At 42.8% G+C, this 18932-nt stretch overlaps 2 protein-coding genes across 2 annotated transcripts in view; one reads left to right on the forward strand and one right to left on the reverse strand.

Moving 5' to 3' along the window:
- Window positions 1-18932, reverse strand: part of triap1 (TP53 regulated inhibitor of apoptosis 1) — a 311612-nt gene that overhangs the window by 141538 nt on the left and 151142 nt on the right. The window lies entirely within an intron of this gene.
- The window catches only part of LOC311050092 (uncharacterized protein), a 121139-nt gene continuing 109795 nt past the window's right edge, over window positions 7589-18932 (forward strand). The window contains exon 1 of the mRNA XM_084064058.1: window positions 7589-7853. The gene's annotated coding sequence lies outside the window, so the exon portion shown is untranslated. The remainder of the gene's footprint in view (window positions 7854-18932) is intronic.

Here is an 18932-nt window from a genome sequence, read left to right on the forward strand (position 1 = left end):
GATAGGATAGAAAACCAGCAGTACTAGAGGTCCTGATAGGATAGAAAACCAGCAGTACTAGAGGTCCTGATAGAAAACCAGCAGTACTAGAGGTCCTGGTAGGATAGAAAACCAGCAGTACTAGAGGTCCTGGTAGGATAGAAAATCAGCAGTACTAGAGGTCCTGGTAGGATAGAAAATCAGCAGTACTAGAGGTCCTGGTAGGATAGAAAACCAGCAGTACTAGAGGTCCTGGTAGGATAGAAACCCAACAGTAGGAGAGGAGCAAAATGAAATGAAAATGAAATGAAAGGACAAATAAATTATCTATCTACAGTACCTAGTGGTCCTGGTTAAATGGAAGACCAGCCGTAATAGAGGTCCTGTAGGATAGAAAACTAGCAGTACTAGAGGTCTCTTTTTGGAAGATAAGTTTCTGTAAGGATTGTCAAGGGATTGGGTATTCAACACATAAATCCAATGTTTCCATGCTGTTGCATAAGAAATTGCATGTTGACTGTGTTTCAATGTCCATAGCCGCACTGTGTAATTATCAACTGAACCACATATCAAACGCTATGCAAAGTATTTAATTTTACCACAAGTTAATCTTCTGTATGGGGGGGTCAGAACTCAAATGAAACACAAGCCTATGTATCAACTGATGTGCATGATCATACATTTTTTATTGTTTCTGTAATTAGTGATTACATTAGTTTAGTTTTGTTGGTTTAAGTTAGTTTACTTGCTACAAACGTTTTTGGGCATGTCATTATAGTTGAACATTTTCAAAGACATTTTCTAAACATTTCTAAAAGTTTCAAAAACTTTCAGAGAATAAATTGTACATCTACAAGCTCATGCAGTGTGAGCTTGTAGACTGGCTAGTTTCGCACAACACTGTCATACGACAAAGTATACAAAAAGAGACTGTAAGTGGGTAAACAAGTACTATAAAAAGATGGAATAAATAGCTCATTTGAATGAAACAAAACATACAAGCTTGTGAAAACACAAGCATCACATAAAACAAGTGTTGTTTAAAAAAAGACATGGAACAGGAAAAGAAGGAAGATTTCACCATTATCTGCACCACGTCTGCAAGGTTGTAATGGTATAGAAATTAGGAACCAGGCTGCACTCTATGCAGCCTGGTTTTATGTGACTATTACCTTGTTGTTTGTTAACTACAATTAATTACAAGTTTGTAATCTCACACTTGTAAGTTCCCTGGATAAGAGCGTCTGCTAAATACCTAAAGGGGTCTTCAATGTTTTTTTCAGGTCAAGGACCCCCTAGACTGAGACAAAGTAGGGACCCCCGTCACGCCCAGTACATATTGTATAAAACTGTTTTGCTGATTAAACCTTTTCATACATTTCATAGCTCTATAGACTTGTCTGACAGCACAATCATCAGTGTTGTGTAGCGTTGTGTTGGATTCATGTTAATGTTGTATTTTAATACATTTCACCACTTAAACCCTGAATACTTGATGTCTTGTCGATGTCATGTCTAATAAAAAAAATCACACCCAGTGTGAAGTGGGCGGTGTGTGGTCATCACAACATGACTCACTTAAAACGAATAATTGGCTTTGTTTTAAGTCCATACTGCTATTCATAGGGCTGCACATGTGTCATGTGTTTCGCTAGCCAATCACAGTCCTGAATTTGCAAAGTCAGCCATTCACATTACAGCTGGTTAATGTAAAAAAAAAAGGAAAAGAAGAAGAAACAAATCCTATCGCACAAAGATTAAGACAAAGACTAAAGTAACTCTGAGGACCTCCTAGGGGCCCCGAACCGTCTGTTGAAGACCCATGGCCTAAATTGTGAATTATAACTGATAGGTTCAATTCCCAAATTGAGCCATAGGTCTGTCATAATTATTACAAAATCGCAATTATTTGAGATAATCACAATTATTTTGCATGTTGAAAAATGTTCATACATTTTCCCAAAATAGCAGAAATAGCAGATCTACATGCTCACAACGTGTCATGACGCGTTGTAAAAAAATATTTTGAAAGTATTACATTATTAAATGTGTCATTTCTTTGTATATTTAAGTTATTTGTCATATCTATCCTGTGCATTTTTTTATTACGTATACCTAAAAGTCAAACGGAAATAAAAGATGTATTCATATGTTCCTATATGTTCAATGCCATGAACACAATTAAATCGTCAATGTAAATGTTAAAATCGTGACAGCCCTATAGCTAACTGTGCCGTCGGGTACTGTGCCTGTGCATTAGGCTCCCAGGCTTAAGTTGTTAAGTCACAGATCTGTGCACTTCCTCCACCACTAAATATCAGACAAATATTTATCCCATATTTCAAAGGAATGAGTCAGGCTAATCTAAGGCTGATCGTGACCTGTTGGACGGCCTGGCAGCACTGGAATAGATGGTCTGGTCTGGGCTCTTATAAGCTCTATATAAGGGAAATAGTTGGCTTTCACCAGTCTGGTGCTTTTAGTTTTTTTTTTGTCCAGACATGGCCAAAGTCCGGCCCGAGGGCCAATCGTGGCATGGGGGCAGATTTTAACCAGGGCAGATAGGCCTGACTACTTGTTCCTTGTGTTGTTTCATTTCATTTGTGTAGAGACCTTTTGACAGCTGGTTACATTTTGGTAACACTGCTATTTGAACAAAAGACAATTTATTGGACTGTATAATTGGAATGCAGTGCATGGATGTGGAAAAAGCCTGAAAAAAGGATGAATTGATTTGGTTTTGTGCACAGCACTGAGGTGAGTGGCTTACATCATTGGTTCTCAAAGTGGGGTACGGGGACCCCCAGGGGTACTTGAGGCGGTTCCAGGGGGTCCCCAGCTAAAAGATGGATGGGAACCAAATAGACCCTTATGGTTATGTAACTCTGAGAGTGTACAAATGGAACCAAATGGACCCGTTAGGGTCCATTTGGTTCCATTTGTACACTCTCAGAGTTAAATTAACATTGATTTTATAATATAAATTCGGGTCCTAGAGATGTAAATGCCATTAAATGGGGGTCCGTAGCCCTAATACATGTCAAACTGGGGGTCGTTTACATTAAAATGGTTGAGAATCACTGCTAGAAAGCCGTATAAACCTTCTCTTATTGGGGTCCCTGGCTTATCTTTTCAAATAGGGGTCCGTGGGCTAATAAGTGTCAATTTGGGGGTCCTTCACATGAAAAAGTTTGAGAACCACTGGCTTACATTAAGCTACACCGCCTACAAAAGACTATTCATATTGCACTGTAGTTAAATATTGTTGTGATGTGATGCAATTGAATGTGATAGTGTTATTGTCCAAAACGTAGCATGACAGGAGATACAGTACAGTCAGCCATGAGATCGTTTCACATTTTCAAATATGGCCCCCTTTGAAGAAAAGTTTGGACACCCCAAGTATAGACAGATGCTGTAATGACAATTAACGGAGCAACACGCAGTGTCGCCAAAAAGACTGCTAAAATGAATGTTACACGTAGTAGTATGACTTTAATTCCATTCAATTCAGTTTTATTGTAGCTAGTAGTGACCCGACTCCGGCTAAACGGCTGAAGATGGATGGACGGACGGTGATGTACTGTAGTGGAGTAGAAGTAAAGTATTGAAAACTGGAAATACTCCAGTAAAGTACTAGTACCTCTAAATTGTACTTAAGTCAAGTGCAGTCAAGTCCACCTCTGGAAAGCTGTAGTTGTAGTTGTACTTTTTTTTTTTTTTTTTTTTATAATTTTTGTCCCACGATTTTGTAACCCACATTTTTTCACCCAGTGCCAATTGCCTATGTAATCCTGGGCACTACCTACCCTCTGCCAGCCTAGGGAGAGCCCAAGCTGAAGCTCATGCCTCCTTCAATGCATGAGGAGCAAGCAGGCCGCTTCTTATCACCCGACAGGGGGGAGTTTCCCTGGTTGGACATAGCGCGTGGAAGGAACACGTTATTCCAACCAGTTCCCTTCTCCTCCATCAGGCGCCCCGGCTGACCAGGGGGAGGCAGTATAGTGACCAGGATTACTACATGTTTTTGTGAGGGTATTAACTACCCTAGGAGACACGGGGAGAACATGCAAACTCCACACAGAGTAGGCCCTTTCACCAACCCCACGTAGGGTAAAGTGTTGTAGTTGTACTGTCTACAGTGTGAACATGAGTCGTGTTTGAGTCAGCATAGTTTATTAGTGTGCCGGGAAACACCTGACCTCCATGCTGCTCTTTAATAAGGTGAAACTCCTGTGTGGTTCCCGTGGCAACCTGCTGTGTTTACCGTCTGTTAGTAGTCATTAGCATCCCCTGGCACTGTGTGTGAAATAAAAGTGAGTGTGTGTGTGTGTGTGTGTGTGTGTGTGTGTGTGTGTGCGTGCGCGTGTGTGTGTGTGCGTGTGTGCGTGCGTGCGTGCGTGCGTGCGTGCGTGCGTGCGTGCGTGCGTGCGTGCGTGCATCCTTTTGTGCTCAAGGCAAACCAATGGGCAAGTCAACGTCTCAGAGGTAGACCTGTATTCACAGCAAACCTTTAATATTTAATAAAACATGAAAATACACTAAATGATTTGGCCAAAAATAGGGATTCCAGGTTGAGAGTATATTTTTAGGGTATAGAATTTGCCTCTTAAGAGGGTAATGAGTGCATACAAAGTACTGACTAAACAGCTGTTGTCATTTGCCAACCCTGTAATGTAAAACACTTCAAAGTCAACTCAGCTCTACCCCTTAACCACTTAAACCATATACTGTATAATACTGTATTGACTGGAGTCCCCCAGGGCTCTATAATAGGCCCCCTCCTTTTCCCCTTTACACCATGGGCGGATTATGGACCGGGCCAGTGGGGCCACTGTCCAGTACAGGGGGAAAACCAGGGGCCCCTGGGGGCCGTCGGTCATGAAGTCCATGTGCAATTTACACAAATGAGAATATTGTCGCTGTCGGGCAGAAACCAACCAAATCTAAATGTTTTGATAAATCAGTGCTATTGAACACCCTTTACTGTACATCTGTGTTTGGGTTTTATAAATATTGAACCAATGAAAAGTATAAAAAAGCGCTTCTCACTAAACCTGATAACGCAATTGGACCCTCAAACTGCCGTTCAAACCACCTAACTCCAGTGGTGGAAAGTAACAAAGTACATTTACTTAGTACTGTACTCAAGTACAATTTTGAGGTATTTGTACTTTACTGGAATATTTCCAATTTCCAATACTTTTACTTCTACTCCACTACATCTCATAGGCAAATATTGTACTTTTACTCCACTACAATTACTTGAAAACTTTAGTTATTAGTTACTTTTCAGATATAAATTATGATATAATGAAACATACATTAACCACTTTAAACCTATTTTATACGTAGGCTATTTTCAAATATTTAGTACTTTTACTTTTGGTACTTTAAGTACATTTTGATGCCAATACTTTTGTACTTTACATTTTTAATTCTGGACTTTTACTTGTAACAGAGTATTTTTATATTGCAGTATTGGTACTTTTACTTAAGTAAAGAATTTGAGTACTTTTTCCACCACTGCCTATAACTCCAACTTGGGTTTTATTTCCGTCTGACTTTGTCATTCTAATCAATGATGGACAAAACAACTATCTCCACAGATAGTTGTTTTGTCAAAAAACACTCCACTACAACTCCACTTGGGCTGTATTTGGGTAAAGTCATGATAATATAAGGACACATTAAAGACTTTAATGTGCCATTATATTATCATCACTTTACTACTAGATAGACTTTAATTTAAAGTATCTGACAATGTATAAAGTCACCATATACCAACTGTGATGAGGCAGCATTTTGTTGTTTCTTTCCTGAAAAGTTTCTATTTTGCACATTGGTTTCTGCCTGACAGCTGAGATGCATAAATACTTACATTGAATTAATTTAAATGTAACGCTATGTATGAGGTGCCCACAGTCTACATTACGAGTCCCCTGTAACTGTAAGACTAACGTTACTAACAGAGTTGACACATCATTTGGAGATGTTTTATTTTTATTTATCATTTGTGCCAGGTCCCTGCCACAAACTGTATTTTTAGATGGGGGTCCGCAGCCAAATACATGGAGTACTGTATAGTGAAAACAGTAGGGGCTGTAACATAGAGCCCTGGGGGACCCCAGTCCACTAAAGTATATGGCTTAGGACGGTATATGACTCAATGGCCCGCCATACATACACAGACAGATACATAGCCTGCAGTGGATGACACACACCCCACTCACTGAGAGCGAGAGAGAGAGAGAGAGAGAGAGAGAGAGAGAGAGAGAGAGAGAGAGAGAGAGAGAGAGAGAGAGAGAGAGAGAGAGAGAGAGAAGAGAGCAGGGGTAGAGAGAGGAAGGTTTGAAAGATTTGCGTGTGTGTGTGTGTGTGTGTGTGTGTGTGTGTGTGTGTGTGTGTGTGTGTGTGTGTGTGTGTGTGTGTGTGTGTGTGTGTGTGTGTGTGTGTGTGTGTGTGTGTGTGTGTGTGTGTGCGTGCGGTGCGTGCGTGCGGTGCGTGCGTGCGTGCGTGTATGCTACTCGCTTGTCAGTCAGTGAGAGAAAAAAGAGGGACAAGACTGTGCGTGCGTGCCTGTCCGAACCCCGTTCCCTATAGGCCAGGCCTAGACTATAGGCTACTTCACACTTTGTTGGTGCATCTTGTTAGTTACGCAAGTTACGCGCACAGTGCTGAGTGAGACAGACCTGTCACCATTTTTTTTTCACTGATTTTAAGTTTAATTTGTACTTATTTTATGCACTTTTAAGAAGTGTTTTCTCATTATAAATATGGCGGATTACAATATGTGTAAAATTCAGTCAAATTTCAGTGACAACTGACAAATTGTGTTGCACGTCCCCCCCCCCCCCTCTCTCTCTCTCTCTCTCTCTCTCTCTCTCTCTCTCTCTCTCTCTCTTGTGCGCGCGCGCGTGCTCGTACATCTGTTCCTCTCATGCGCGATCGCCGATGGCAAACAGCTCCGTCAATGAGGCGCGCTCCCATCCGTCGCCCAGTTGGACGAGAGAGAGAGAGAGAGAGAGAGAGAGAGAGAGAGAGAGAAGTTAGTTTGTCAGAGAGAGAGAGAAAACAGATAAGTTAGTCATCGAAGGTTTTTTTCTCCTCTGTCCACTTGGCTTTGACTCCACTGTGGCGTTTTGCTGAAGAAAGGAGAAGGAGGAGAAACTCTTAACTTGGGGAGGATGGATGGATAGAAGAATGTCCTCTCCTTCTCCTTGTTAGAGGTCTGGAATCTCCTGCTCTCCTCTGCCAGCTCCGCTCAAAAAACATTTTCCCGAAACAGGAATAAAAAGGGATTTTTCTTTTTTGGGAACAAGGAGAAAAGGCTGTTTTTCTTTTTTGTTGGTGTCTGGGTTTTTTTGGGGGTGGGGGGGAAGCTTCAACGCCCAGCTGCTGCTTTCTCTCTCTCTGAAAATCAATCTTTATATCTCGTTTGGAGATCTAGTTTTGTGTGCGAGTCCCTGTAATGATCAACCTCTGCTTTACTTGGCGTTTCGTGCAGCCAGTAAAACTCTTTGTGTTTGGAGTGATCTGACTTATAGAATAGAAGAACCCAAGTGGGACTTTATGGTTGGGAGGGATCGTTCTTGCAGTGCAGAACACTGAGGCGATCGATCCAACCGGGTCGAACCGAAGACATTTTCGGCTTTTTGGGGGGGAACTTGATCGCAGAGAAACGCCCAGGTCTATCGTTCCAGAGACGAGGAAAGAGAAGTTCTGGCACTGAGTTTGAGAGAGAACTTGGACCTGGGGAATAGAGGCTCTACTGCTGCAGAAAGAAGACATGGGAACCCGGGGAGAGAAGTAACGGGAGTTTATAGGACCTCTATTCCCATGCGGGACGTCCCATCTCTGCAACACACATCAAGGTTTGGTTCATTTAAATGTTGATTCATGTGGCAGGTCAAGACAATGTTGGAAAAAGTAGCCTACTACATTTTTTTACTTAAGTAAAAGTATCGATACTGCATGTTGAAACACACTGTTACAAGTAAAAGTCTGGTATTCAAAATGTACTTGAGTTAAAGCACAAATGTATTGGCATCAAAATGTACTTAAAGTACCCAAAGTAGAAAGTAGTCATTATGCAGAAGGTCCCATTTCACAAGTTTTCAAACGAATACAATGCATAACAATCTTTTGAAAATAGCAGATCCTCACAATATACATGCATTATGCATTGTGAGCTTGTTATAGATCTGCTATTTTTAAATGGCTGAAATGGCTGAAGTGGTAAATGTATGTTTTGTAATAATAATCAAAATCTACAAAGTAACTAGTAACTAAAGTTTTCAAATAATTGTAGTGGAGTAAAAAGTACAATATTTGCCCCTGAGTTGTAGTGGAGTAAGAAAAAGTAGCTACTGTAAATTGGAAATACTCTAAAGAAAAAAAAGTTGTCAGTGAAAGTTGTTGTAGGCTAGTGTGCGTGCCGTGCCCGTGTGTGAAGAACGAATGCACGCGACGACGCGCGCGCGCGTGTTTGTGTATATAACTGCATTGATTCGTTTCTTCGCTCAAGCAGCGTTTTATATTTCGCCGCACCGTGTTGCGTGCAAATAGCGAAACATAACCTCTATCCAGATCAGCTATTATGTAGCCTACCCACAATTACACAGATAACCTATAAACCATTGTAACAAAGAGTGTCGGGGTTGTTTTATGAGACCAGAATGTTGTCTTTGTCCCTGTCATAATAATAACTGTTGGCCAGTGATCAGATCCATAATCATTAACATTTTAGTTGAAGATAAGAGTCCTATACGGCCTCATATCTTATCCAGCTGATGTTTTATGACTATGCTGCTGTCGATATGAATATAAGTCATTGTTGTCTGGTGGCGTGATTCTCAAAGTTTGGTCCAGGGACCCCCAGGGTTCCTTCGACAGGGTTCCACATGGAACCAGCTTACATCAGGGGTCTTCAACGTTTTTCAGGCCAAGGACCCCTTAGCTGAGAGAGATATGAAGCAGGGACACCCACTACATATTGGATTCATGTTAAATGCGTGTGTTTACAGACATTTAACGATTTAAACCCTCAATAGGCTACTTTGTAAACTTGACCGTTAATTGGCTCGGTACTTGGCCTGTTCTTTTTCCCCCAACTTCTTTGCCTTAAATAGCCGATCTACAAGCTCACAACGCATAGCAGACACGTTGTGAGCTTGTAGATCTGCTATTTTTGGCGAAAGTACACCCCAGAATAGGGATGCGAGGGTTCAAGTGGTTCAAGTAAAAATTACTAAATAAAGTCCCTTGTATCATGCAAAGATTTGATAGGGATGCGAGGGTTCAAGTGGTTCAAGTAAAAATTACTAAATAAAGTCCCTTGTATCATGCAAAGATTTGCCCCCCCCCCCCCCCCCCCCCCTGTAGTTACTCTGATGACCCGCTATGGGCCCCGAACCCCCTGCCTTACAGGTCTGTAATTCTGAGAGTGTACAAATAGAACCAAACAGATTCTTTCGGGTCCATTTCGTTTCATCTGTACACTCCCATGGGGGTCCTTGAAGATTGAGAACCACTGCTGTGGTGGCATGGACAAACATATGATTGAAATTGATTGATTATCTCTCTCTCTCTCTCTCTCTCTCTCTCTCTCTCTCTCTCTCTCTCTCTCAACAAACATGAAGTATTTAAACAAACCGTTAAGAGGAGGAATGTCCAGCTAGCTCGAGGAGGGAACCATAAAACTCTGTCCGGGCCTAATCTCTCTCCTTGTCTTTTTCTTGTCTCGTGATTGATTGATTGATTGATTTGTTTACTAATCAGAACATTAATGTGCCTGACAATAACATTACTAATACTAACAACTGAGATCACACCAGACCCAGCATTTAAAAGTGCACAACATTAATGACAACACGCACGTACGTACGCACACACACACACACACACACACACACACACACACACACACACACACACACACACACACACACACACACACACACACACACACACACACACACACACACACACACACACACACACACACACACACACACACACACACCACACATGCCGTTGCCATTTTCTGTGGATTTTGCTGCCTATCCCAGATTGATGTCATGCAGTTAATTATTAGATGATCAATATTACCAATACATTTGAAGCTGTCTAAAGCAGTGGTTCTCAAAGTGGGGTCCGGGATCCTCAGGGGTCCTTGAGGGGGTTACAGGGGGTCCCCACCCAAATGAGTTCACAACACACAAATCTTGTGTTGCGGTCCCTGGCACAAATTATATTCAGATGGGGGGCCTCAGTCCAAAAACATATGGGGTCCTTGACACAAAAAAGTTTGAGAAAGCACTGATCTAAAGAGCATAGGGATGGAACATCTTCAGTAGGTCATTGGACTTCCTGTGTCTTAAATGATGACAGGATGTTATATAAATGTTCTGTGTTCCTCTCTCTCTCTCTCTCTCTCTCTCTCTCTCTCTCTCTCTCTCTCTCTCTCTCTCTCTCTCTCTGTTTCTCTCTCTGTCTGTCTCTCTCTCTCTCTCTCTCTCTCTCTCTCTCTCTCTCTATCTCGTTCACATCAACTTATCAACAAGGACGTTGTTGTTAAAGTAGGTTATTTAATTACAAAGACTATAACGTACAGACTGTCAATGACAGTTATGAAAGCCTGGCAGTATACGCACACATGCACGCATATCTGAGCACACACAACACACATTCAACTCGTCATTTTAGATTTTAGCTATAAAGCAACATACGTTTTTAAAAAACTCTTACGATTTTGAACAGTGGTTCTCAAATAATAATATAATAACAAATCTTGAGAGTGTTTGAAAAATGTTTAATTTTGAAAAATTCTGGGGGTCCCTGGCACAAAAAAAACACAGATGGGCGGTCCTCAGCCAAACAAGTATCATTTTGGGGGTCCTTGACACGAAAAAATTTGAGAACTACTGATTTGGAAGACATTTGTAGAATCGGCCTCAGAGACTGAATGTAAAGTGGCCTCTCTATACCCATACATATAATTGTTTTGATTTCAAACAAACACGAATGGGTGGGTAGGCCATGGCGTGTGTGTGTGAGTGTGAGTGTGAGTGTGAGTGTGAGTGTGCGTGTGCGTGTGCGTGTGCGTGTGCGTGCGTGTGCGCTAGGTGTGTGTGTGTGTGTGTGTGTGTGCGCGTGTGCTAGGTGTGTCTGTGTGTGTGTGTGTGTGTGTGTGTGTGTGTGTGTGTGTGTGTGTGTGTGTGTGTGTGTGCGTGCGTGCGTGCGTGCGTGCGTGCGTGCGTGCGTGCGTGCGTGCGTGCGTGCGTGCGTGCGTGCGTGTGTGTGTGTGCGTGTGCGGATGACACATAAACCCCACATAAGGGGCCTTAAAGGAGTGCTTCCAACAATATCTCCATATAATTGGTTCTCACTAATACATAATTGTGCATCCTCAGATCAGAAACCTGCCTACCAATGACATCATGAACGGTGATTCCAAGCTAATAACTATAGAAAATCCTGTTTGAAATGACCAAACATGCCCACCGGTGATGTCACTGCAGGTGCCTGACTCTAAGACTCAGGGATATAAGGACAGGGCAGTGCCAGTGCACATTGTGTTTGTGTTTGTTATTTGACTTCATATGAGGGGATGATTCCATCTGCGTGTTCCATCACAGATAACTGCATACCCTGTCATTATTACTCTGGTACACTGTAATAGTGTAACAGTGTTCTTTTAACAAATTAAATTAACAAGTTAATTTAACAAACTAACCAAACGGACCCATAAAGGTCTATATTTTGAACACTAGAAAGTTAGACATGACTCACGGAAATAAGGGCATGACTTAGTAGTGCCACGCTCAGTAGTTCCATAGTGCCAGATAAGTGTCTGCCCTTTCCTTATTACTCCAGTACACACATTTTGAGTGTTGATTTCAGTATCGAGTGTTCAAAATGTACTCACTCGAGAGTTATAGACATGATTCAGGGATATATAAGGCCATGACTCAGGGAAATCAGGGCATGATTCAGGAGTGCCAGTGTGCAGGGCAGTGCCAGGTCCATTGTGTGTGTGTGTTTGTTTGGATAGAGGACAGAAGAATGGATGTGGAAGTCTAGACAGAGGCAGGAAGACACACTCAATACTCCCCTCCTCCCTAATTCCTTACCTCCTCCACTCGATCCCTCTGGCCTTTCTTCCTCTCTACTCGAATTCTAGACCTCTCTTTCTTTTACCTCCCTCACCCCTCCTTCCAAGAACTGCTTTCCTTTCTACCTTGAATTATCTGAGCTTTATATGAGAACAATCAGTGGCGTGCACAGACATTTTGAGGGGCAGGTGCTCAAGTAAATTATACTTTTTTTTTGTTTACTTGGTTTGCTCTTTTTTCCCTCTACACCTATACCTCTTTGCCAAAAATAGCCGATCTACAAGCCCACAACGCTGCGAGGCGTTGTGGGCTTGTAGATCTGCTATTTTTGGTTAAAGTTCTCCTCATAAAAGGGATGCTAGGTTTTGAGTGGTTATGGTAAAAAGAAAAATCATATCACATAAAGATTTGGCGGACCCCCTGTAGTAACTCTGAGGACCTCCTAGGGGTCCCAGACCCCTGTTGAAGACCCCTGCTGTAAACTGAAAAAAGGGCAAAAGGGCACTTCTGGTCAAGAGGGCAAAGGGCAGGTGAGAGTCTACCTAGAGTCTATCTGTGCACGTCCCTGAGAACAATAATGGCAAAGTTCTCTCTCTCTCTCTCTCTCTCTCTCTCTCTCTCTCTCTCTCTCTCTCTCTCTCTCTCTCTCTCTCTCTCTCTCTCTGTCTGAGAGGGATGTAAAGCTTGATTTATGTAATGCGTTGTGAGCTTGTAGAATGACGGCGGGCGACACCTTTGTGCAATATCAAGCATATGGTAGACAGACAATATCAAAGCAAATATGCACCGATGTCTGATATATATATTCTTAGGCCTATACCAATCTCTTCATCATGACTACGATACTGTAAGAAAAGCTTTTCAGACAGACCTGTCTTGAGATAATCTACTAATGTCATTAGTTTAGTGCACTGTTTCCCAAATGTGTTTAAAATAATGTCTTATATTTATATATTTTTTTAAAGGCCACACATTTTCAAAAATGACGAAAATAACAGATCTTCAATCTCATAACGTGTTACGATGTGACGCGTTGTGAGAAATAATAAATTGTTTTCTATCAGAGACTTTTCCGGTCATCAAATTATTGGCTTAGGAATGTGACAAAAAAAAAAAAAATCTATGAATTCAAGACTTCATAATTGATAGAAAATAAGTTGTTTTTTGTGGTGAACTACTCCTTTAATCATTCATCATAGTTAAGCTTAATTTATAATATATTTGAGTAAGTTTGGGTCCCGTGAAGCAGTGGAAATAGCAGATCTACAAGCTCACAACGAGTCGCTTCGCGCCGCGTTGTGAGCTTGCAGATCTGCTATTTTCAATGTCTTATTTGAAAAAATAAATACATTATGAAATACTTTTGAAAAATGTTGGAATTGTTCTTAATTGATGAAAAGTTGAACACATTTCTTTGTTTAAACTTTTCTTTTTTAATGTTTTGAAATAATCTTTCAAAACAAAGGGGATATTTACTTGTGACCCATAAACATTGGGCCGCGACCCAAACATGGGTCCCGTACCACCACGGCACTGTTTGGGAAACAGTTTTGGAGACACCAAAATGTATCTTTTGGGTCTCAACAAGCTGAACGATTTGTGAACCCCTGGGTTAGTGGAGTTAAAGTAATGCAAGCTGTGAGCTATTTTCACGGAATGTTCACCCCAGAATGGGGACACTGGGGTTCAAGTGTTTAAAATACAATAGGAACCAAAAACCCACTCTAGAGTCCAAATGGGCCAATTCTCTCCTATTAACCCATTGAGACCTGAGGCCGATTCTACAAATGCCTTCTAAATCAGTAGTTCTCAAACTTTTTAGTGCCAATGAAGGACCCCCTAATTGATATATATATATATATATATATATATATATATATATATATATATATATATATATATATATATATATATATATATATATATATATGGCCGCAGATCCCCATCTGAAGATGTTTTGTGCAGAAGATTTGTGTTATAATTTAAAAAAAAACAAATCTAAAATGAAGCACATTTCTGTCTGGATAGGAAGTTGGATATTACCACAATTCAGGCATGTGCGTGTGTGTGTGCGTGCGTGTGTGCGCGCCTCTCTTACAGCATACACTATACTTTATCATTAATTTAAAAATAAATGGGACCATAATTTACCAAAACGCATGTCGTAGTGATTGAAAGAAGACTTTAACTACTAGCAACTAGAAACATATAGCATTTATGAAAATGTTTATTAAGGTAATAAAATCAAGTGTAAGGTTCGGCAAAAACGCATCCGCTTTCATAGAGAGTTATTTCTTCTGACACCAGCAGGGGTAAAACAGCGAGACTACAGGCCATTGATATGAACTTTTACTTCCATACAGTACTCAATTTCAAAGGCGGATGCTGGGCTTGATGTTCACTCAGGGTTGGTTACACTGGAGTCTCTCAGAGTGTATTAGGTGCAGTGGTTCTCAACCTCTTCCGGATCAAGGCCCACTTGAAAATCTCGAAAGCGTTCGCGGCCCACCCATTTGACCACTTAAGTAGTCAGATGAGTGGGCCGCGTGCATTTCAGAGCTTGTTTATTTTAATGATCAATCAATCGATTTTGTCCTGGCATAGATCAATGGAACCAACATACTGTAGTATACTTTAAGTTCCTATATTTATCAGTATCAGTTTTGTTATTAATATTATTAACAACCCATTAAAACTGGGGAAGCATCCGTGTCGTTTTAGATTTTAGTGTTGACTATTCAAAAATAGCAGATGTATAAGCTCACAACGTGGCACGAAGTGACGCACTGTGAGCTGCGAAGTGACGCACTGTGAGCTGTGAAGTGACGCACTGTGAGCTGCGAAGTGACGCACTGTGAGCTGCGAAGTGACGCACTGTGAGCTGTGAAGTGACGCACTGTGAGCTGCGAAGTGACGCACTGTGAGCTGCGATGTGACGCACTGTGAGCTGCGAAGTGACGCACTGTGAGCTGTGAAGTGACGCACTGTGAGCTGCGAAGTGACGCACTGTGAGCTGCGATGTGACGCACTGTGAGCTGTGAAGTGACGCGCTGCGAAGTGACGCACTGTGAGCTGCGAAGTGACGCACTGTGAGCTGTGAAGTGACGCACTGTGAGCTGCGAAGTGACGCACTGTGAGCTGCGATGTGACGCACTGTGAGCTGTGAAGTGACGCACTGTGAGCTGCGAAGTGACGCACTGTGAGCTGTGAAGTGACGCACTGTGAGCTGCGATGTGACGCACTGTGAGCTGTGAAGTGACGCACTGTGAGCTGTGAAGTGACGCACTGTGAGCTGCGAAGTGACGCACTGTGAGCTGTGAAGTGACGCACTGTGAGCTGCGAAGTGACGCACTGTGAGCTGCGAAGTGACGCACTGTGAGCTGCGATGTGACGCACTGTGAGCTGCGAAGTGACGCACTGTGAGCTGCGATGTGACGCACTGTGAGCTGTGAAGTGACGCACTGTGAGCTGCGAAGTGACGCACTGTGAGCTGCGAAGTGACGCACTGTGAGCTGCGAAGTGACGCACTGTGAGCTGCGATGTGACGCACTGTGAGCTGTGAAGTGACGCACTGTGAGCTGCGAAGTGACGCACTGTGAGCTGCGATGTGACGCACTGTGAGCTGTGAAGTGACGCACTGTGAGCTGTGAAGTGACGCACTGTGAGCTGCGATGTGACGCACTGTGAGCTGTGAAGTGACGCACTGTGAGCTGCGAAGTGACGCACTGTGAGCTGCGATGTGACGCACTGTGAGCTGTGAAGTGACGCACTGTGAGCTGCGAAGTGACGCACTGTGAGCTGCGATGTGACGCACTGTGAGCTGCGAAGTGACGCACTGTGAGCTGCGAAGTGACGCACTGTGAGCTGCGAAGTGACGCACTGTGAGCTGTGAAGTGACGCACTGTGAGCTGCGAAGTGACGCACTGTGAGCTGCGAAGTGACGCACTGTGAGCTGTGAAGTGACGCACTGTGAGCTGTGAAGTGACGCACTGTGAGCTGCGAAGTGACGCACTGTGAGCTGCGAAGTGACGCACTGCCGTTTGTACAAAAAGGTTCTGCTGCAGTATATGTTTGAACATTTTTGAAAAATCTTGAAAGTGTGAGAACTACTGATTTTAGAAGGCCTTTGTAGAATCAGCCTCAGGTCTTAATGGGTTAAAATCTTTGTCAATCATTGGGGAGCCCACTTGCACTACCCTGATGGCCCACCGGTGGGGCCCCGGCCCGCTGGTTGAGAAGCGCTGCATTAGCGTGTGATATTTGGTAGATTTAAGGCAGTATATCCATGAGGATAATAAACATGGAACAGGGTTTTCAACATGGTCTCTAGTTTGTTTGGAAAAGACTGAACTCTGTTTCCCTCTCTCTCCCTTCCTCCTCCCCCCCTGCCCCCCTCTTCCCAATCCTCCTAACTGGAAACAGCTCTCTCCTTTTCCTCTCGATGGCCCGATCCTCTCGATGGCCCGACTCTCTCTCTCTCTCTCTCTCTCTCTCTCTCTCTCTCTCTCTCTCTCTCTCTCTCTCTCTCTCTCTCTCTCTCTCTCTCTCTCTCTCTCTTATATGCCTCTCTCTCGTCTCTCGTTCTCTGTCTCTCAGTTAATTCCTCTCCTCTCCTATCCTCTTGCAAAAACAAATATCACCCATGTTTTTTTTTTTTTTTTTTTTTTACATCTGTCAACCAATGATCTGACAATACAATTGATTCTCCTCTCCTCTCATCCTCTCCTCTCCTTGTTTACCATTTTCACATCCTCTGTGTTGAAAGTGAGAAGGTTGTCTGTGTGATTCCGTTCCAAATTCCTACGTGCTGCTGTCAACAACATTCACAAAATGTAAACCTTACACTTTGTTCGCATTTGCACAATCATTTAGACATGCTGATGTAAGGACAATCCGGGAAATAAGGACAAAATGGATATCACTCAGTCATTTCTTCATTTGTAATTCTGAGAGTGTACAAATGTAACCTGGTTACATTTGTAGGCTTTCAGAGTTAGACATGACTCAGGGAAACGAGGAAGAGATGCATAAGTTAACATATACCACTGCATTTTTTACACCTTCCGAGTGAAATGAACACCCCGGATCGTGCAGTTTAGTCCGGCGCTGCGGAAGACAAAACAAGCACGCCCAAACTATTTGAAACATCTCAAACCATGCCCTAATATCTAAGCATGGGACAATTATGGATATTATGGTCTGGTGGTTTCCATGGTGACTCGGGGTACATCGTTAGAGGAGTAATTAGCGAGCTCGTTAACATAATCAGAGGTTAGGAGCTGAGGTTAGACAGACAAAGACAGCAGTGTTGCATTGATCTGTGCATGCGCGCCTGTGTGTGTGTGTGTGTGTGTGTGTGTGTGTGTGTGTGTGTGCGTGTGCGTGTGCGTGTGCGTGTGCGTGTGCGTGTGCGTGTGTCTGTGTGACAGAGAGACATAGAGACCACAGCATTTCCGACCTCAGAGTGATACATTGAGGATGAACCAGAATTTTGGCAACACTACAGAGAGAGACAGACAGACAGAGAGACAGACGGACAGACAGACAGAGACATGTGTTTACCCTAGTAGGCCTGTGTTTTAATTGTGCACATACATGTCTCAGTTCTGATTGTTTTCATTTCACACTTGCTTTGGCAATGTAAACGTATAGTTTCCCATGCCCAGAGAGAGAGAGAGAGAGAGAGAGAGAGAGAGAGAGAGAGACAGAGACAGAGACAGAGACAGAGACAGAGACAGAGACAGAGACAGACAGACATATTGTAAAAGAGAGAGAGAGAGACCGTAAAAGAGAGAGAGAGAAATAATTCGCACTGTCTGACTGACACACATGTCAATCTACCTGCCTGATAGCAGACCAAGCATCTATTATTAGAGAGACATTATGCTAGAAGGGGGAATTCCATCACACACACACACACACACACACACACACACACACACACACACACACACACACACACACACACACACACACACACACACACACACACACACACACACGTGCGCACGCACACGCACACGCGCGTACACACGCATGCAGTGAAGTCCCATCTTATTTTTATAGTCCTATGTTGTGCAGCAGTGATGACATATTTATGGCAGTGCGGGAGACGTCAGCGAGTGAGTGTCTCTCCGCTGATCCCTCTGGAGGCGTTATGTCTTTATGGGACAACACAATAGAGCAGGCAGTAAAACAATAGTCTGAACACCATGAAGAAGAAAGTGTTCATTTAACTCTAAGAACGTATACATGTAGCCAAATTGACCCGTAAGTGTCGTGTACACTGGACATGACTCTGGGAAATAAGGAACAGTTTGCTATACATGTAACGTACTCTTCATCGGTGTAACTCTACGACGCAAATGGACCCACTGGTCACTAGTGGGTCCATTTGGGTCCTAGAGTGTGTGACTAGTGGGTTAATTATATTTGTAGGTACATTCCCAGCGTTAGACATGAGGAGTACGTCATTTATGTATAAGTCATTCATTGCTTCATGTGCAACTCTGAGAGATAATGTAACCAAAATGAACCTGTAAAGGCACCACACCAATGATTCACGACACAACTCCTTGCAACATGCAACTCCTTGCAACTACTTGAAACCATTATCCCAAATGGCAGTTGCATTTGTGTGGACTGGCCTTAAAGAGGTTTTGTTGCAAGGAGATGCATTGGTGTGGACTGGCCTTAAGGGTCATGTACACTAGACTAGACATGACTCCGGGAAATAAGGACCAAATAGACACAACTCACTCATTCCCTCATTTGTAACTCTACAACCCAAATGGACCCTAATTGGTCCATTTGGTTACATTTGTAGCCACACTCCCA

Source organism: Gymnoscopelus microlampas (genome assembly GCF_963454915.1).
Source record: "Gymnoscopelus microlampas genome assembly, chromosome: 8".
Taxonomy (NCBI): Eukaryota; Metazoa; Chordata; class Actinopteri; order Myctophiformes; family Myctophidae; genus Gymnoscopelus; species Gymnoscopelus microlampas.